The sequence below is a fragment of the Gallus gallus genome, chromosome 3 (genome assembly GCF_016699485.2).
Source record: "Gallus gallus isolate bGalGal1 chromosome 3, bGalGal1.mat.broiler.GRCg7b, whole genome shotgun sequence".
NCBI lineage: Eukaryota > Metazoa > Chordata > Aves > Galliformes > Phasianidae > Gallus > Gallus gallus.
Window position 1 is genome coordinate 25,626,418 of NC_052534.1, and position 21,907 is coordinate 25,648,324.

General features: G+C 37.5%; 1 long non-coding RNA gene across 1 annotated transcript in view; it reads right to left on the reverse strand.

Annotated features, from left to right (window-relative positions):
• Positions 1–21,907, reverse strand: part of LOC101751111 — a 57,591-nt gene that overhangs the window by 20,225 nt on the left and 15,459 nt on the right. The window contains exons 4-6 of the long non-coding RNA XR_006938813.1: positions 13,454–13,519; positions 9,733–11,839; positions 2,813–2,908 (exon numbers count right to left, since the gene is read on the reverse strand). This is a non-coding gene — a long non-coding RNA (uncharacterized LOC101751111). The remainder of the gene's footprint in view (positions 1–2,812; positions 2,909–9,732; positions 11,840–13,453; positions 13,520–21,907) is intronic.

Genomic DNA, 21,907 nt, shown 5'->3' on the forward strand with positions numbered 1-21,907 from the left:
TAGGAAAGCAAGACCAGGCAACTGCCCCAAGAAAAAATAAAAGTGTTCTATGAATACTTGCTCATGATTTTAAACTCTTCTGCTATGATTCTGTTCAAACTATTTGTGTTCTCAGAAAAGCCAGCTCATAAAATCTGCTTATGTTAAGCAAATTTTGAAAGATATTATCAGAGATCGTTTCCTAAATTTCTAACTTGAAGGACTTTTTATCAGAAAGATTATCCTGAGAATTGCTCTTACCTAGTCAATTTTAATTTTGGATCACTAGCAGTGGATTACTTACAGACAACCTACTGACAAAGAGTTGTCTCATATTTTTGCAGAAATACCTAAGAAAATAAGTCAGGTTTGTAAATAACTCACAAAATAAAGGAGGAATGTATTTATAGACAACTATTTCCTCATTTCTTTTGGAAAACTGGCAGTCAACTGGTCCTGGAATGACTAGGCATAAGCAGAGTCCATGAGGTTACGCCCTTTGTGCCAAAGCTCCATCCCAGCAAAAACAGCTAATGGAGATTACACATCAGCTGAGACATACAGGCCAAACATACATTTTCTCCCATACTTCCCCTTTACAAAACTAAACAACCAAAAAAACCCCACAAAATAAATAAACAACAAAAAAGAAAAGAAAATCAACGAGCAAATCCAATTTACAGCCGAGTAGAAATGAAGCAAGGAGTCACTCAAAAAACCTTTTTCAGCTCATGGAGCAATCAATGACTGTCTTTGTCAGAAAGCAAGGTTTATTTTTAGGTGTGCTTAAAAAGTAGTTGTTCACCTCTGCTCATGAATATGGGCAGTATCATGATGAGTATTTTCTAACTCTGGGCCACCTCTCCAAGTTACAACCCTGCCATTCAGAATGGGATGCAAATAGATTTTTCTCTCAGCTGTGAGGGCATTCTCTTAGCAACTACCCCAAATACAGAGAAGTACCAAGAAGGTATCTTGAATGTTCTTTTTGCTCCCATTAATACCATCAAACAATTGGAAAACAATTGGACAAGAGGCAACTTCTTAACGCTGGCAAGCACTTGTTTGGGAACATACCTTCTGAAGAAACGAAACATTAGTTTACAAATTACAGTGGAAATGGGATGTGTCCCAGTGAAATCCAATCCCTGCAATATCAAATAAGAAAGACCACTGAAAAAGATAAAGTCACATGGTTAAACTTTCTCCCATCCTTTAAAATAATTTTGAAATAACATATCACTATTACTGGAAAATTGATTTTGTAAAACCATTAAAATTGTGTTTCTTGCTAGTGTTTGTTCTGATTAAACTCTATCCCCTCCCCCTTTTTCCTAATCTCTTAGCAGTCCTTTCTGGTTGTCATAACCAGTCAGTATACCAAAGTTTTAATCACTAAATTATGGTTTACTTTGCATCAAATTTCAGGTAGCATTTAAATTTAATTAGGAGAAGTTAGATATGTAACGTATAGCTTCCCAAAGCAACTCTTAGCATATGGGACCAGGACTCATTCACCAGATAAAAATAGGTCTTGCTGTCCTTGGCAAGAGTCTGAGGGCTATATGTTTACATGGATAAACTGCTTTTTTATATTTTCTTCATGTCACCAACATGAACCACCTCTCCAATATTAGACAAAAGAAAATCCTCACTGATTCTACGCAGTCTTCAGCAAAATATGACAATTATGGATTTAACATATCATGCACTTGTAACAATTTACATACAAATATTACAAAGTGGGTAAAAGGGTTTTAATGTTAATTCAATATTTTTTACATGCTAAGAAACACATTCAGTAATAACTTCATATTGTACTGAGCTTTTTTCTTTTTTTCTTTCCCCTGTAGATAACTAAGTAGTAGAGTAGAGCTGCAGGAAGATGGTTCCACTCACTAACTATGCATAGGGAGTACATGAGTTATGTAAATGCCCATAAGTAGAACTTCAGTACCTCTCCAAAAAAAAAAAAGATGTTTTTTTATCTCCTAGAGACTGCTCCTGTTATAGACTACCTGGCATATTGTGGTGGTAGTTTTCTGTGATAAGTTCCTTCACTCCAAGATTTGGACGTCCAAGTTTTAGCCAAGACTTGTATCTAAAAGTCAGTCCAAAAATAAAAGGTGCATCTTAGTCCTACTCTTTGGCACATCCTGATGACTGATACATTTTCCTTTTGCCCTTTGAGCACAATGAGACTATTGTAAGCTTTGATTTTGTATTATTCATCTTTATACATGGGTGTCCAGCATTAAAGGGTCATTCTGAAGAACTGCCAACATTTCATCTTTTGAATGTAAGATCTTGCTTGCATACTACCTTGTTTCCATGCTCTACAGGATCAAACTACTTGGCAGAGTAGCAAATTTGATTTGCATTAGGAAGGGATATTAGGCATATAGGATTTCACAGTTCATTTTATACCCTAATCATCAGAAGCCCCTGTTTAGGGTCTGAACCAGAGGGATTTACTGCCCTCAAAAAAAAAGTCAGTGTATCCAATATCAAAATATTTCAGAATGTTCATTTTTCATCTTTCCAAAGTCAGTTAATGAAAGGTGCAATTCTAGCGAACAGCCTTTGGTCACAAACCTCTCTAAGCCCTCTTTAGTTTCATTAGGAGTGAATTAATGTAATGTTAGATGGTGACATTTCAGGGTCACTGCACTCCTATACATTGCAATAGAATGGATACCCATTAAAAATATTATCAGACTAATCCTGCAAAGGGTGAATCAGAAGCTCAGGATGCTCAGTACTCCTTAGGGATTACAGATTTCTACACAGATCTCTAATGACCCAGCTCTGCTATTCTGGTGCTGATGCTAACCTTGCTGCTGTGACAGCTCCTTGTTCCTGGTTCTCAGGGAGCTTCGCAAGAAGATACCATACCTTCAGGGAGGCATTGGAACCACCCTCATTTCTACTGAAGAGGAAAAGATTACAGATGGAAAAAATAAAGTTATTCAAATGATGTGAGGGAATGTCCTCTCTCTCCTTTTGCTGAGTGACTTCAGAAAAGAAGTGGACTGTGAGCTCTGTAGACAGAACTGCTGGCATTTTTTCCGATAGTTACAAAAATAACAAGCAAAGAGTTTCTTGGATGAGATTAGCCTGCCACGGTAACAGTGTTTATTTTACTGACCTAAATCATAATTCTCACCCCTTTCTCTACAGCTATTGGCATCTCTATCTTTGTTAATGCTATGCCAAAGTCAAACAGCTTGAACATTGCTAGTTTTTGCAACTGAGTGTGCCTAAGCCAGAGATACTGCACCACTGGCAGACCACAATTCAGTCTTCTGCTGCAACGCACACAACTCTTGGCTCAGTGAGTGCCGCAGATGTTAAGATGGTGCAAAGAATGACACTTGTATGTCTCCTGGCATGTTCTTCTGCTCACATTAGCGAGATGTGGAGCCTGCTCACTCCTCAGAGCCCTTGAAAATCCCACTGAAGGATGTGTAGAAGTCAGTGGACAACACACTGTTTTCATAAAGAAAATGCAAGTGCTCCAACCATATGTGCTGATGCTCTGCTCACTTGTGGACCATCTAGGAGCAGGATCCAGTGTTTCAGGGTGCTCACATTCTGACTCCTACCACTGGCTTCTTGCATGTTTCTGGTGTTCAGACCTCTGTCTGTGAGGGTAAACTTTAAGCCTGATGACCAGTTTCCTCTTAGTGCACAAATGCAGCAAAGAGGATCTGCGAGTTGGATGCTGACCTGAAAGTAAAGCACAGTCACAGGCAACTGTTTTTGCTAGTCAGTTTTTCTACCTGTGTTAATTCTCATCTGAACACTGAGGACTGTGACTGGGAAGTAAACATGAGCATCAGATGTAAGTGTCACTCTTAATGGAATCCTAACTCGGATGGAATCAACTGGGATGTAACTAATACCCATATGTTGGCACATACCTCAGGAAAATTATCTGCATTTTAATTGTAATAAGCAGGATTTGTGCTTTAAAGTGACAAAATAATAAAGTTTGATTGTTATGACTCACTCAGTTGTTAAATAACAATCAAGTTACCAATAATTTCACCCATATATAAGTCCTGACAGTCATTTAAATAGGATGTGATAGTATGAATACCAGATAAATATGTTTTACATGGCAACCCACTGAAGTTCTATTTTTATGGTTTTTTTAAATACTTTGTTCCAAGGTACATGGTATAGTAGAAAATGTTTCTCTGCTTATTATATATAATTTTGATAGTTTTCAGATAGTTTTCTATATCTTTAGTACAGTTTAAGTCTCTAAACTTCACTAGACATTTTGGTGTGTATGTATGAGCAGATCAAGTGAAATGAAACTATGAATTCCAAACAAACTCATCTACCAGTTTTCAAATTATGCCTATGCTGGAAGCTATTGTCCCTTGGACCTGTAGTATCTATAATTCCCATTAAAAAAAAATTACACAGCCTGTTTCAAGGCTTATTTCAGCACAGAAATCCAAAGTCACTGCTAAGAAACCATGAGCTCACAGTTCTATACCACTAGTTAGATTGGGGCTGCTATAGAAAAAAAAAGTTAGATCCCCAGGTCTGATTCTCTACTCTTAGGAGTATACAAGTTTTAGAAAAGCTCTGTTCAAGCAGTGCGTTATCCATTATAGTCATTTCATACAGGAGAGTTTATACAGAACTGGTACCCCTACAGCTTCAAACATATCCAAAACAGAAAACTTTCATCTTTTGTTGTTGTTTTGCAGGTGCTCAGTTGGATATGCCGTGTTCTTACAACTGCTTAATTGCAATTTGGCAGTAGTTTCTAAGCAATAATTCTAAACAATTCGCAAATTTAATATTTTTGTGTATCAAAAAACTGCTCTCAGTGAAGCACACTCAAAGAACATGCATATTGACTGCTTAGGGCTAAAATTAATAATCACTACTTATTTATGCTAACAGTAATACGTTATCACTGTGGTTTTGCTTAGACTAGTTTGTGTGATGTCTGCTCTATATCATGTTATACAAACATTCTTTCCCACAATATCATAGTCATAAATTTAGTATAAGAATAGTGTAAGAGAAGATAAAACACACTATTCTTTTGATTTTGATTAGTATGTTTGTTAGGAAAACATTCATCCATTTAAGGTAGTAAAGGAACTCTTTACCTCAAGTACTTCATAGGCTCACCTCCAAAGTCCTGGAAATCTGAGAATAGTGTGGGTTAATTCAGGAAACAGTGCATGAGGTACATACATACACAGATTGCATATATACAGCATGTGAAACAGCCCACAGAGGCTCAGGCATTATTTGTTAACAGACACCAACCATTGGCTTACAGGCCAGGACAGTGAATAGACTTCTGTGTAAACTGCAAGTAGAGAACTACCGCATGCTCATGTTCAGTCCTTGCAAGTTACATGTTTCAAGGCTAGCTTCTGCCAGTGAACCTACATATTGACTGAGTAGGGAGGAGCTCCTGCCAAAAAATAACTGGTCCTTGGGCATCTTGTCGGCTAAGGGCCAGTCCTCAAATGCAATTTGGGTGTATAATTTTTCTGGGAAAAAAAGAGCTCTTATCTGTACAGATGTGTTGACCAGCTACACATATAGAAAATATCTGGTTTACTTTTTAATTTAGGCAAAGCCATTGATGGTTTTCAATTGGCTGAGTCACAGCACCATAAAGGTTAGCCAACTTGACGTCAAAACCAGTGGTCCCTCACCTCCCAGCTGTAGCTGAGCAGGTTGGCCAATGGCTGTGCCATCCACCAAAAACCCTTCCTAGGGTCTCCAGGAGCTGAGCTGTGGAGAAAGGAGTTACTAGGAGGAAGAGTTTGTGTTGAAATTATATTATATATACATATATATATACACACACACACGTATAGATATATATGTACACACACACCACACACCTATAAGCACATGCACACTTTTATAATCTATATACACATATATAATTGTATTTACAGGAAGCTGAAAGTTCCAAAGCAGAGTTAAAGAGTTAGATAACACCAAGCAAACAGCTTGAGCCAAGACATCTGAGCTTACCTTTGGTTTCTAAGACTCCTACGAGTGTTGTTAATTCAGCAATTCACATATTGCTACTGGACTATTCCATTTTACTGAAATCAAGTGATAAGGGTTTTGAAAGCCCATGTCTTTGGAAAGGAATATGGCTACTGCAGCAGCCTGATGAAGACAGAACATGCACAAGGGAAAACTTCATACAGCACTCTCCATGTGGCTTCACTGAGCCACACTTACTGTACACTGTTTCCTCAGAAAGCCCTTCAAAAACATTTCAGGTATACTTATAGGATAAATGCACAGCTAGGTCTGTGGCAGAAGACTAAAGTTTAAGATACCATAAATGACTGCTTCCTGGAACAAATGGCAGGCTAATCCATAAGGGGGAGAAGCAATTTTTTTTTTTTATTTAGACCTAAATGATGCATGGGACCTGCTTCAAAATGAACATTCACTCTTCAAGACTGACCATAAAGCACTTAAAATCTACATTCCTATAGGAGTGAGAAGCCAAAATTGTAACTTCAGAAAGGGGAAGTACATAAAAATGAGAAATCTTGTTAAAACGGAATTTAAAAGAAGCAACCCAAAAAAATAAAAATTGCAGATATAATGTATGTACATGTTATTAAAGTCTCAGAATAATCATATATTATGTATCCAAAAGAAATCCCTCAGAAACCAAGAATTAAAGGACCACACAAAAAAGGCAGCATGACTATATGATACAGTAAAGACAGCTAATTGGGGTAAAAAGAAATCCCTCAAACAGCGGAGCTTATGTGGAACAATGAGGAAAATAGAAAAGATCATAAACTTCAGCATTTCAAATGGTAACTCATATTACAGCAGGCCAAAAAGATCATAAGGAACAACACACCACAGACATAAAAAAGTAGTAATAAAATCTTTCTTTTCCAAACACGCTAGTGTTAGATACAGAAGTTCTGCCAGAGAATTTGTAGGGTTGATCGTCATGGTACACCATAAGACTGCTTATGAAAGACAAATACTAAGTTATGTGCATGGGGGAAGGAACCCTAACTGCTCTCACTTAGTTCTGATTTCTAGATCAGCTACTACTGCTCAAGAAGATCTAGTAGCTCTTATGGCTAGTTCAATGAAAGTGTCAGCTGAGTACTCAACAGCAGTAGAGAAATGAGGAGAATCTTTGCAGTTATAAATAAAGGAATAGAAAACAAAGTGGAAAATGCTTATGCAAGTCCATGAAAAAGCTTAAACCTTCAGTCTTAATTACCATGCATTGTCAGGGCGTAGGAGGCTGTCAATGTGAGCATAAGGTTCAAGATCCTTTTGCTCATTTCATCTTATTACAGAAGGACCGTATATATCACAGCTATACTTAAATAATGAATGTGCAGCACACAGTGAACCCGCAGAACATGTTGCCCCAGGATACTGTGAAACTGAGAGCACATCTCAGGGCACAGCCTAGATTTTGTTTGTTTAGGAATATTTTTTGCTGCTTGTGCAACAGAAGTTATTAAATAATTTCTCACAGCTCAGGTACTTTGAATACATGTCTGCATTAATGTTTTTGCTGGTAAAGTGAAAAATGTTGATGGTGTGAGACTTGAATCCCAGAATACCCTCTTGCCTAGTAGTTAAGAAACCTCTCTGCAACACAGATTCACAGTACCAGAGAATAGATCTGAATTCTCAGTCCACTGTTTTTCAGGTGAAATAACTGTACAGTTTTAGCATGAATGTATTAAGATACCTATTTGAAAATATCCTTCAAGTAGGAGTAACCTGTATTTGGTATTACAAGTACTAAAGATGCTTAGGGATGACAGAAGTACCAAACATTTTTGTGCCATCAAGACCTGTACCATTCCTGGCCATTCTCATGGTAGAGGAGGACTCATTGCAGAGGCAACTGTAGATTCCCAAGTACTGAGAACTTAGGCACCCAGAATGGCAATAGGGTCCCAAGGCTGTTTCATTTATGCATTACCTACTCACCTGGTTCTAGTAGTTTCAGTAATGATATTGTCTGTAAAACCATCACATTTGTGCAATTGGGCCTGGCAGAAGCCAACTTTTAGGACACTCCTTGTAAAGCTGATTGTTTTCATAATGGCTTTCTTATCTCACGCATCTTGAAAAATTTCCTCCCCATCTGGACCTTCATCTTCTTTAAAGTTTTTTTTTTTTTTTTGACTATCCAAAAGAAGCTACAGAAGACCTAAACTACCAGTAGGAGACAGGTTTTTTTTGGGCAGAAGATTCAAAGGAATGACTGTGACACCAGGAAGTCCTGTACACCTCTTCAACTCCTCTTCCAAGTACCAAAACCCAAAACAACAAACAACCAACACCAACCTTGTTTCTCCCCTAAACATATAATAAAATTTGAAGTCTCTTTCTGCAAATCTGTGTACAGCTTACTAGGGAGAACAAGAAGGTAAGAACCACAAGACATTGGCTTAATACACTACTATACTATAGCTATATATATAGCATTCTTATCCTACTAATGAAAGGTATATCAAAAGAGACAGAAGATACCAGTTTTTACACTAGCATTTTTGCCTTTGAAAAAAGACCAAAAACAAATTAGGTAGTTCAGATGAAGAGGTCTTTTTACAGGCCATGCCTTATACCTCCTTCCAAAAGGAAGAATTTCTTTTGCTTCCAAAAACTGACCTTTGGGATAATTCCTTATTGCAAGTTGCAGTTTCACTTCCTCATTTTTCTTGTCCATGAGTCTGCCAACAGTATTACCACCTCTGAGATACTGAAGTCTTTGGCACAATGAGGTGGCTGTTGTATAAATCTACTATAATTGGTCAGAATCTCAGATGGTATGAGTTGCTATAGCTCAATCAGAGCTTTGCCAATTTATACTAGCAAAGAATATGGGTATGTTGCTCTAGCTGCCAGAATTCATACTTAGTTCATTAAAAAAAAAATTAAGTTCCCACTAAAATCCTTCAGGTGGATTCTGCTGGACCAGCAGAAGCCCCCTTACTCTGCTCCAAAATCTAATTGCCATCTGGAATCAGTACCAAATACACAAAAATGTTATACTGCAACATTGACAAAGCCACCACTGCTTGGGTTTGATTCACCACTGTTACCCGACGTCTGCATAACTTCAAAGAATTGAATGGAGTTCCCTGCACTGAATTCAGTACCCTTCTTGCCTAATCATTTTGTTACAACTACATTTCATTTTTTTTCTCCTAAGCACTTGTTTTCTATATCTTGAAGGAAGAAAGTACAATAAATGAAAAAAAAAAAAAAACATTCTTTCCTCCTACAACTGTGATCACCATTTCCACCCTCCATTTACAAAGCTAACATAAAAGCTACCTGCTTTGCATTTCTGACCTCCTGTGCACATCTCACTGGTTTCTGTCATGCTCCAGCCATCCTCACTCAGAGTTTTTAGGTTCTTCTTATGAGCTATTATTTTCATGAATTCATATTTAAGTTCTTCTTTTTTTTTTCATTTCTCACTGATTCCCACATTTTGCTTTGTGATGAACATAAGAAACATTGCTAAAGGAAAAGAATATTAGGGAGAGTCTTAGCTTTACTTATGAATTAGGACAGGCCAGAAAATTTTACCCAGCCTTCATTTTGGCAGTTCTCTGAAAAGGTACCACCCATATGCTTATGTAAGGATAGGCAACAGCAGATATAGCTGCTTTAGATAAGTTTTAAATTATCCAAGAAAGGTAAAGGTCACAAACTGATGGTAAAGAAGGAAACACTTACCCCTTTCCAAGGACCAGAGCTCAACAAACACTACTAAGGAGGTAATCTCTAGATAGAGATGCTTTTCTTGTGGCTGCCAGCCCTTATATTAGGTAAGGGTCCGCCCCTCCTAGTCACACAGGTGAATTGCTTCCACCTGTGCTCCTAGGGCTGGCTATGCCCCTTCACGAGGTGCTCAATAACTGCTTCAGGCCATGACCTAATGGTTCCCATAGAGCTTGTCTAAGGAAGACACCCGGACTTCAAAGATTCCAATGCGGAATTTGTTCTTGGTAAACAATTTAAGCTGTTTTGTTAACCTGATGATACAAAACGTAAATAGAACAAATAGATACTAGTGTGAAACATCTGTACTGTTCATCCTTAGACACTATGTGGTGCTAAATATTTTTTTAAGTTACGGATTAAGACAAGGAGATTTTGAAAGCATAAAGGGAAAATGTAGTTCTGGTAGAGATGTCATCACACTCAACAGAGAGCAGGCTCAGACACACTGTCAACCTTTTTTATCATTCAAGTGCATCATTGTTTTGTTGCAGAAAGAGAATAAAACTGGTGACTGACAGTGTTGAGCTGCAGTTAACACAAGAACGTTATTTCTTTAAGTCTGTGTGTATCCAATGTGAGACATGCATCACCTGGAAAATCACAGCTCCAAAGTCCATCTGAGAGGTCTGATCCATTACACAACAATTTTGCACCAAGTTCATTAGATGAGGCTCATGTAAATTCTAGCAAGGCCCTGACACTACTAGAGCTAACAAACAAATTCATTCTGTCCCTTCAGGCTACTATGTATGACAGCTAGAAGCTTCCATATCCACAGATGTGAATTCCCACAGCACAGGAGACACTAAGAGCAGAGCCATGACAGAATGTACTCCACCAGGTCTCATTTTGTCCTGCCATGGAAGCACTGGCAACAGGAGGAATGTGAGGAGAGAGAAGCAAGAATGCAACCACTCAAAACACAGTTACGTCTTGACTTCAGCCATATTACTCCAAGTGGCCACTGCTCAGAAACTTAGCTGATTGATTGCAATGCCATTCCAAAAAGTCATAAGTGAAATGAAACTACTTCTTGATGAACCAGTGTCTTTCAAATAATATCTTGCTGACTTATTTAAGAGTCGGTAATTCCAGCAGAGCCTCCTACTCAGCAAACTAAATCAAGAAATTGTAACAGTCTCTTAGATCCAATCTAACTTTGGTTACACATGTTTTTTCTTCCACTGTAATTTTTTAATGTATATTTTAAGAAGATATTTTGTATACTGTTTACTTCCAAGTTATTAATATGAATACAGTATAATTCCGACTGCCCTAAAACCATGAGAATAACATAGAACATATCCACAGAAATGTTAAAGAAATATGCTTTCTACTTGGGTGCTTTATTTGGGTTTTATTTGCACATATTCAGTATAATTATAGTTTAAGTGGGCTATTTTCCATACCCACATAGTCAATGCTTTCCACATAAAGGTTCACATTGGCTTTAGACGCACCCACAAGCTATTTACTTGCATGGTATACATATAATGATCAAGCTTGTATCTACTTCAGCCAAATCTAAATGTTTTCACTTGTGCCTCTTTTGCAAACCATTTTCTCCTGAATAAGTTGTTTCAAGCTTATACTATCACTTTTATGAATTTTATGATGCAACAGATTTCCTCTTTTGCCCAGATATTGACTGCAGACTCAAATTAAGATACATATTTCAAGCACTCCAAATGTTAGAAAAGTTTACAGCAAGGTTTTATTTTGGTTGTTTTCCCAAGTATGGGATGAATATGGACTTCACTTTCAATTCTTTTTTTCTTTTTTCCTTATCATTCCAAAGTTCAGCAGAATTTGAGTAAAACTTTTGCGTTTAGTCGGTTCATCTATTGGACATCAGCATCTTAATTGCCAGCGAGGGTTTGAAACAGATCTTCAAATATGAGAATAGGAAAAATATTAAACAGTACAAGCCAGAAACTCATTTCCCACTTACTTTTGGGTTTCTCCCACTGAAGACTTTCTCAAGCTATTTCTAACGGAACTATTGTAAACATGCTCTTCTGCCTAGATTTTCAGATGGAAAATATGATGACACTGTAAACTGCAAAACAGCATAGTTGAGTGAGGACACCTCTGTAATGGACAGATTCCCAAAGAAATGTCATCTGCACATATGCCCTACCATCTTAGAGAAATGTCCTCCCAGGCTTGAGAAACGTTTTGGTTTGGAATCAACCCCCCGATGTTATGGCCATCTTCAAAGTGGAGCAACAGAGTAAAATGAGCATTTTCTCAGAGGAACACATAAGATCAGGAAGTTTTTCTACATAGAGATATTCCCAAACAACATGAAAATCTTCAAAGAGGAAACACTGTGTGATATGAACTCCAGAGAAAAAGGAGGCGACATACACGTACATACACACAATATGAAAGCTTTCAGGGAAAACATGCTGTCCTTAGTAATGTGAAGGGGTTTGTTTTGAAGAAGTCACCCCCTGCTGAGGCAGTAAGTATACACGTATGATTACTGAGATGTCTAATTAAATTCTCCTTATCTGAATGCCATCTGAACTTAACAAAGCAGATAATAAGTTCCAGAAACAGATACCATGTGGGGGGCCAAATAATTTTGCTTCCAAAAATTGGAGCTTGAAATTAGAGATGTGTAGGTAATAGAGAACATGATTTTGCTCTACTCCCACTGTCTGCACCTGAACTGTTCTTTCCGTCAGAAAAAATCGTGGAGCTAAAGTGAAGCTAAATGCTTGCAGGATCAACTCCAATTCCATGGAAAGACCGTAAGCTACCTTCTAACTCGACTTAAATAAGTGGATTTCCTCCAGATTTATACAAAGACAAGTGGGAGTAATATTACATTCTTGCACTGATTAAACATCAACTGCAAAGAATCAGAATATGACTGAATTTTGATTACTTTTCAGAAATGTATCTAGGTTGCAAATTAACTGAATCATATATGAAGATGGTCCTGAGATGTTTCTGCATGGAGTTAACTTGTCTATGGAAAAGCTGTTCACAGGGGAACAACATGGCACAGGTGCCCCAGAAATACAACCTCCTCCGTATAGTCTGAAGACTGAGTTGTTTAATCCTGGAGCCTCAAAGGAACTCTGTGTAGAAGTCATCAGGTCTTCCACACTCAGCACTGCTGAATTTTGGAGGTCTGGAGAACGTTGTACTTCCTATGTTTCCAAATAAGTTAACTGAATCATCAGTTCAAGACACATCACAGCATATGAGGTGTGATCACCTAAACAAATTCACAGGACCTTTTAGAAAGGAAATTATTTTAGAAAGGAAAAGTAGAAATTATCTTCTGCCTGATTCAACATGAAATTCAGTTTTGGGAATCTTTGAGTTGGTTTGGTAAATGGAATGTAAAAATGGGGACCAGATGTCAGCTTATCTATTAGCCTGAAATGTTAGAACTGGAGATGAGTTTTGGGAGGACATTTCCTGGAGGCAAGAGCAGCCCATGGTAGCATCAGGGCTATAAGGGCTGGTTGAGCCCATGCAGATAAGCAGTCCCTTGACCCAGACATACACTTCCTATTACTGCGACAACTTGTCCCATGTAATCTTAACAGTGCTGACTTCATACCAGCATATATATTGGTAGCTGTATAATTATGTGAAGAATTCAACAGTCTTGCAAAATCCATGCATGAACTTCCACCCTTGTTAAACCTACCTGCTCAAAGCTGGGTCAGGAAAACTTGTAAGTTCTGAAATACTATCATCAACAGCTTCAGTAAGCCTTGGAGTAAAAAATAGAGATAATAATATGTTACATGTGTATAATATACATTTTATACATGTATATAATATACCTACTATACATTTTATATATGGTATCATAGGACATATATTGCAATTAATGCATGTAATGTTGTTGTATTGATATTGTATTGATATTATATTGTATTGATATTATATATAAATAATAATAATAATAATATATGAACTATGATATAAATATGTTCTGAGCAATTAATTTTGTTACTGAACCATTAGTTAACTCTATTACTATGTTGCAATGATGAATGTAAAGGAATGATACTATAAAACAAAAATAATATCATTAGTGTTGAAGCATCGTGAACGTGTACTGTGCAGATAGCATAAAATAATATACGACAGGAAAATATTTTTCTATTAAAGTTAGTTTTGTCTATGAAGGCTAGTTTAACAAATCACTGATTACCTTGTAAATCTAATGATATTGCAGAAGGTTATGAAGAGTAGACTTAGCCAGAAGAAATTTCTACGGTGAAGGTAAAATCCCAAGAAAAAGTCTTGCTTCCTCTTGCTGCATGCACAACCACAGTGAAAAGTCTCGATCAAGAGTGGTTCATCATTCCTAATGGATTTCCTTTGTATTACTGCCAAAGCTGGCTTCAAAGATTTCACAGAAACTGTGGTCGGAAGGGACTTGAAGATCATTCAGTTGAACTTCCTGGTACATCAGTAGCCACTAACTAAATTCCTTATAACCACCTAAAGAATTTGGATGTAGCAAGTACTAAAAGAATCCAGAAGACTAGGAATATTCAATATTAGAACAATTTAAATATTAGAAAAACTGCAGACAGATGCTTTTAGGTCTGAGGAATTTCAGATGAGTTATTAATAAAAGATTGGAATGGCCTGCTGTGGTTCAGTAAAGAATTAAGGACAAAAATAAAGCTAACATTAGTTATTATGGTTGCTATAGTGTATTTTGACTTCTCCAAGGTGTTTGATCTAGGGCCATTTGACATCGGCATTAAAAAGCGCAGATTACATACATCAAAAACAGGATTATATATATATCTGAAGTGTGGCTGATGATAGGGAAATATTAATAAATAAAAAAAATCAAGAGAGGGTCCGTCTCTTGGTTCAGTGCTATTTGGTGTCTATATGAATGGTTTGAACACTATCATAGAGTCCTTGCTGGTAAAATCTGTACAGTGTTTAGAGGTCTATGAAGCAAAAAATATTGAGAAATAAAAATTACTGTAATAGAGTGATGTGGACCATTTGATTAAACGGTTGTGATCTGACAGGATGTGCCTTATACCTCACAATGGCAGGTATATAAAGGAGAGAATGAGTAATACAGTCTCTTCTTAGGAGATGAGAGATTTTATCCTGGAAATCAAGAGCTCCAAGGAGGATTTGGGGGTCATTGTGGATAATTGCCTCCACAGGCAGTTGCAGGGCAAACTGTGGCAGAAAAAGCTAATGTAATCCTTGAGCAATAAAAAAGAAAAGTATCAAGGAAAGATAGGAAGGGCTTCTGCAAGGTGTGAAAGGGCTCCCTGAGAGGTGTTAATCTCTAACTCCACTACATGGTGAGAGAGAACTTGAATTTCTGACACTCTTGTCGACTCTGGGCTCAAGCATGCTGTAGAATTTCAGAACATCTACCCCAAAAAGGCAATTCCAAGCCCAGGCTACATGGTGATACTGCCCCTGGGACCAGTAGAAAAACTTATCTGCACTACTCTGGAAGCCTGTGTCTACCTGCAGATCAACCTATGTGACCCATGTAGGCTAAGAAAGGCTTCCCACTGTAAAGCCTTAATTCACCCCACAACACTGTAAACATAGGCTCTAAGAGCAGTTGTAACTTACAGATGTAGAATGGATTTTTCTGATCATTTTGCTGATGGAAATCTTTTAATTACATTAAATTGTAATTAGTTTCCTTAACAGGTACATGATCTCATACTTATTCTCAACACAAGAGCTACCTATAAATTAATTAAATTTCCTCTTCCTTTCTTCTTCTTCTTCTTCTTTTTTTTTTTTTTAATAGGAATAAGAACTACTATACCTGATAGGAATTAAAAGTAATATCATAACAAATAGACATCTGTTGGAAAAGAAGACTTATAAATCATTAGAGACATGTGCAGTCCAGGCCTCTTTGCTCTCAAAGCCTCATTGGAAAAACATGTAGAAAGAAACAGCCAATATTTTAAAAGCAACAGGAAAAAAAATCTGTATTTTTTCCTGTTGCTTTTAATCATCTAATCACTTCCTAATGCTTTTAATCATTTGATTCTTTTTCTGCAACAGCATCTTTACTTGCACGTGACCAGATTATTTATAAAAAATCTGGCAAAATATAGCTTTAAAAACTGGCTTTTCAAGAATTCATTGTTTTGTCATGTGTACAAAGAGACGTGCTTTTTACTTGTTGGAAAAATGCCCTCAGCTTCACCAAATAACATTTATACTAACCCTGGAAAGCCAGAATTCCATATCTAGTGCTAATGATGTCTAGCATCTAACAGAAAGCCTAAGAAGGAACTTTAACATGTACTATTAATACCATGTATTTTAGATAGATATTGAGCACCCAGCTCCAGTGTGATGAATGTACACATAAACCTCAAAATTAGTCTTAAAAGCATATAAACCACTTCAGTTGTTAAGATTTTCTAAAACCCACGTGTGTGGGTAATATCACTAAAAGCAGGTATGTTGGATAAAAATGAATGATGTCCCTTTCCCAGTATAAACCCAGGAGTTCATCTTCCAGTGTTGTTTATAAATAGAAGAGAGTCAATTTGCTTAGGATATGCAGGACATTTCAGTACTCCATTTAGATAATGACAACATTTTTAACACAGCTATCACTCATTAGGTCAAGAGGTTGTGATTAATCAAGGACTGTTTTGGTTTAGTCTGATAGACATCTAGTCTCTTTAGTTTACAGTTGAATGAAGATGGCTTCAACAGTTTACAGAATGAGCCGCAATGATACATTAGACTGAAATTGAGATGGAAGAGAGACGTGTGATCTATTTTAACCATTCCATTTGCATTACAATGTGCTGTGTGTGAATTAGTCTAGGCATTGCTAGAGTAAATAAAAAATCTGCTGGGAACGTGTGAGCGCATTACACAACAGGAATGCACTGGCAGGTTATGGCTAGAAGTCTGCTGAATGTTACCAGGAAATATTGTTGGTGTTTGGACTAAAAGAAGAGAGTTTTTTGTTTTAGTAACTGACTGGCTGGTTAATGGCTGACTGTAAGATGAGAGAATTTGAGTCAGAAAGGGTTATGACAAAAAGTCTTATGGGAAGGTCTGTTTCCATAGCACTTTGGGACCTGTATCCACGCCAAAGCAGTATAGGTCTGTTTACACAAACTGCAGAATGAGCATTCACACTTTGGGCAACTGATGAAAACAATAAATTCCCAAACACTTGACTGCAGTATAGTGTCCTATGGCACTGTTGAATCTGAAGGTCATTTTCTAAGGTTATCTATCAGCATTTTCCTATCATCAAGCACCGTGCCAGTTTACCATACTATCACAGGGGTCTTTCCTCTAGAGAAAACTCTCAGACATCCAAAGGAGTATGTTGCAGGGAAACAGTACGTGCTCAGTAGGAAATGAGAATGTATTCACAGCTATCCACCTTATCTGTTAGTATACATCTTGCACCCACAGCCCACAGTCATGTTTGCAATCAACAGTTAGCACTTCTGAGTAATAGCTTCATAAATCTTGATGACACAGTCCACGTCCCATGGAGTTTTTTATTGTTCACTCTTGTGTAAATCAAGTAAATTAACCCATATTAAGTGCAAATGCAGTGAAAGGGTCTTAAAAATATTATATAGTACTATATAGTTTTCAACTTTTCCTATTCATAATATTATTACATGGCTGTATTTCCTTCTAATAAAGTAGGTGAATTCTCTGAAGTAATTTTTCTCCTGTAATGGATGCACTTTGGAGGATGCAGCCTGATGAGATACTGCTGGCTTCTTGTTCCTTTTTTCCTGATCACATACACATAGAAAGAAGCACACATATATGTCTGCTTATGTGCTTTCTGTCAAATGATGCTGATAAATCCAATGCAAAATGGCACCAGGTGAACAAACAAATGCTTCAAAAGTTTCTATAAAAACAAATACTGTTAATTTCAGCCTTCCTCTTTGTCTACATCTAATTATTTTGTGCGCTTTTTCTAATACTACAAACAAACAAAAAAGACGAATGGTTATAAAATACACGCTGGAATCTGTTGCTGTAACTAGCATTTCAAATTTCCCTGATTCTAATTAGAGAATATGTACAGCTGTATAGTTATATAACGATTTAGGTGCTACTTCCATTCTTGTCAAAAAGTTAGCACTGATGAAGAAAATCCTGTAGGCTTTGGTGATCCGTCACCACCTACAGCCCCCTCCAGATCGAAACGCCTTCCTGAGGCAGGGAATTCCTCTTTGCGACATTCGCCTTCTCACTCTCCTTCGTGCTGTCCCAGGGGACACACTTGTCCTGCTTTTGGCATGACTCAACTTCTTGTTGAGTCGACCTTTGCCCTTTTAAATGAAAGGGTTTCATGCCCTGGAAACTGGCTCTTTCAGTGACTTCCACTGAACTAGAACATTATTCTCCTACAGGAACACTGAAGAAACGCGGCAAAATACCTGTTTTAATTATTGGAAAAATAATATACTTTGGGAAAAGGAAATAGTGGACAGACCTAAAGCTCCTAAGCGGGATACATCAAAGGGTGCATTATACATAGCTGGAGAATTAATGTCCATTTATCTAATGACCTAATTAACATTTTTATAATTTATAATGCTATTAGAGAGATTTTAGTGAGAACAATACTTTCAGATAAAGCCACAAATTATAATCATTAGGAAGCTGTCCCTCTTGATCCTATTAATAAAAGGCATATTCTAAATAATCTTTGAAGAGTCGGTCACCAATAAGACAGGAGATTATTTTCCTCCTGATTTTCAAAAGAACCCTCTGGAGACCTTAAAAAAAAATGTCTATCAAGAACTGCAATGTTTCCTGAACTAATGCACAGGGAAAAAAACAAACAAGTGCAATTCTTTAAACTGAAAAAAAGGATTTGCACAGGAAAGAGGAACTTTCATACAAAAAATGCATAAAAGGGAAACAGACTGCTAAGAAGATTAAGCAACTTATGCAGAGCAATATTTCCCAGCTTATTTCCCTCTAAAATTTGATGAAACCTAGTAAATGGATATGCTGTGACAAAGCCTCTAGAGATCTCATCTTCTCCTGGTTAATATTGTCACAAATATTTTGGAAAATGAGTGAGTTCCATGCATGAATTACACGGACATGGCTGTGGAATACTGAGGAATAAATATAGGCTTGAAACAACAGATTATATGAAAGCAATACATTTCTAAATTTGCAGTGGAGACAGGATTCCTGCCAGTACTGTTTGCACTGACAAGAAGGTATGGAATGATGTAGTTCACACTAAACTGCATTTGTCCCACTGGGGCTCCACCACACCATGACAACCTCTCATTTACTAAGGGCTGGTAGGAAAGCAGGACACAAATACCTCCTTATTAAATCATGCCTCAATGTATGAAAAAGGAACAGAATTACTGGGAAAACTTTTGGGGACCGACTTCAAAAAAATGTGTTGGTATCTTATTCCCCAGTGAGCTAATGATAGTGCACCTTCAAGATCTGACCCTTGGCTCTGCTGCAAAACATATGGCATTTGCTCCTGACGTGATCTGATCACATATTTCTCAACAGTAAATTCTCATGATTTTGGGGCTGATGTCAAGATTTTCAAAACCCAAACTGACTGACTTCAAAGGGCTGCCCAGGGAGGTGGTTGAGCCACTTGTCCCTGGAGGTGTTCAAGAAATGTGTAGATGTGGTACTAAGCAACATGATTTAGTGGACAACATTGGTGGTAGGTGGACAGCTGGACTAGGTGATCTTAGAGGTATTTTCCAATCTTAATGATTTTATGATTTGATGAATAGATATACAGGCTTCTTTTCTTGAAGTGACTTGGGGTTAAGGTTTGGTCCTTTGGTGGTAAGGAGGCACTGATCCTCTGCCTTAAGCCACACTACTGTATAGAGTCAACTGGGGACCTGGAGCAGGACAGCAGGCCGAGAGGGAAGGGAGAGGCTGGATGTGGAAGTGATGGAAATAGCTACAAACCCATGGTGGCCCACTTGGGTTGTCCTTCAAGGACAACAGGGTGCCTATTGCAAGGGAAGTGACTTACGGTATTGGCACATCAAGTACAAACACGTATCTTAAGGAAGCACATTAAAATCCCTGATCTGGAATCTTAGGATGTGAAATTCTTGACAGCAGGTCAAAAATTTTGAGGTTTTTATTTTAAAATTCTTTATGGTACTTTTCCCTGACATGCTGTTTGTGCCAGGGATAATACAAGAAAGAAGAAACAGTGTTCTGCCTTATAAACACAGGGCTGAACTAAATTACTGGCAGCAGCTCTAAAACTCTCTAAATGAAACTCAGAAAGCCAATTACAAACATAAGGGAATTAACCTTTATATCAACAATAGCAAGGTGAGTATTTTCTTCACATTTTTATGAAGAGTGAAATTAAATTAGAAAGATGCATTCTTTAATTAATGCTATGTTTCTGCCTGGCATTAGAGAGGTTTCTCCACTTTGTGCATGATGATACATCACATGCAGTTCATCACATGGTCTCCACAGTGATCAACTCCTGCCTTCTTGCCAAGCAAAGGAGAAAACCACACTCATGAACCTGTGTGACCACCCTATGAAGTGTGACCTTTCTCACTGTGCAGCACCTCATTAAAGCCAAAAGGGCACAGACAGAGCAGTTCACATAGGGTAATTTGCAGATGAAGATGGCATTGGGAATACCATGAGAGTTAGAAGGAGACTCAGCAGTTAGGATATCAACTAAAATAAACCAGATAAAGTAACTGAGTTTGCACTCACTGAGATTTTTACCATATGAGGTACCTTCTCTCCTTGGATCTTCTACATGAAGCAGTAATAGAGTGAGATTTCATTTAATTTAGTTAAATACTATTGCTTCACAGAAAGAACTGTGATCTCTAAGGAAGGGATTAAAACTGGTGGATCTGGTACAAACTTACAGGGTTGTAATTAGTCTTCTGGTGAGTTATTCTTAATACATTTGTCAATCACAGACTATACCCCTTGAATGGAAACTAACTGGCCATCCATCTCTCTGTCTACTTACTATTACATTCTCCAGATAAAAATTATGCAACAATGGAAAAACTAAAATAGCATTCGAAACTTTGTATTTGATGCACATCACGTAATTAACTTTTCCTTGAGCTTGGATAAAAATGTAGTAAGTGGAGAAATACCCGTAGTTTACAGACCTTGTGCCAAATTATGCTCATGGTCACACCCAAAGTTGTACAGGAATGTATTTTGCTTCAGGGAGGACCTGTCAAAAAATATTATTTAGGAAGAGGAGATAAGAGAAGAGAAGGAGATGGAAAAGGATGGAGAAGAAGCCAAGGCAAGGCGAGGTAAGGCAGGGAAAAGATGTTTCTAACTTGACATTTTTCTGTCTGCGCTATCATTATTGGCCATCTACTGGACAAAATACTACTTCACTGTCTTAATAACTTGTCTGTTCATAAAAAATCTTTTCATACTGCAACTTAGCTTCAGGCTGTTAAGTTTTTTCTTATTAATAGCAATAACATGAAAATCAACTGCCCATAATTCCTCTCAACAGACTTAAGTGACCTAAAATATATAGCCTGCTTTGGAATTCTGATAATCTTGTTGGTTTCTGGTGGATATTATTTGTGCATCTACATGGAAAGTTCTTGGAAGACAGTATTAGGATTTTGTATTATTCATGTATAAACTTATATTTCAGAGCTCTGCTGTCATCCTGAAGAAAAAGCCTTTTTACCTTATAAGCTGTCAATTTCATACATGGGCTTGATTTAGCAGCAAGAACTCCCAGGTGAATTTCAATTTTTTTCTTCGTAGTACCCAAATGTGTGCTAATGATAGGATGAGATGTCTTGCTGGCAAAAGCAGAAAGTAGAGTTAGATTGAAGATACTGACCAGCTTTGTTCTTGTCTATGTTCTTTGACAGAACAGCTTTTTGGGAAAAAAAAAATTAGAATAAAATAACACAAGAAAAAAAAAACACCTGCTTTTTTCTCCCATACAAAATGCTAAGAACAGTGCCTCAGCCCCTGAGGCAGCTCCCTGCTACACCAATATTCAGAACCAAACTCCATGGCTCCCGGGGAAATGTGCCATTCTGCTCCCAGTTAATCCAATGGAAGGATGTGTGACAAGGCACTGCAAGTCTAAGGGGAGTGA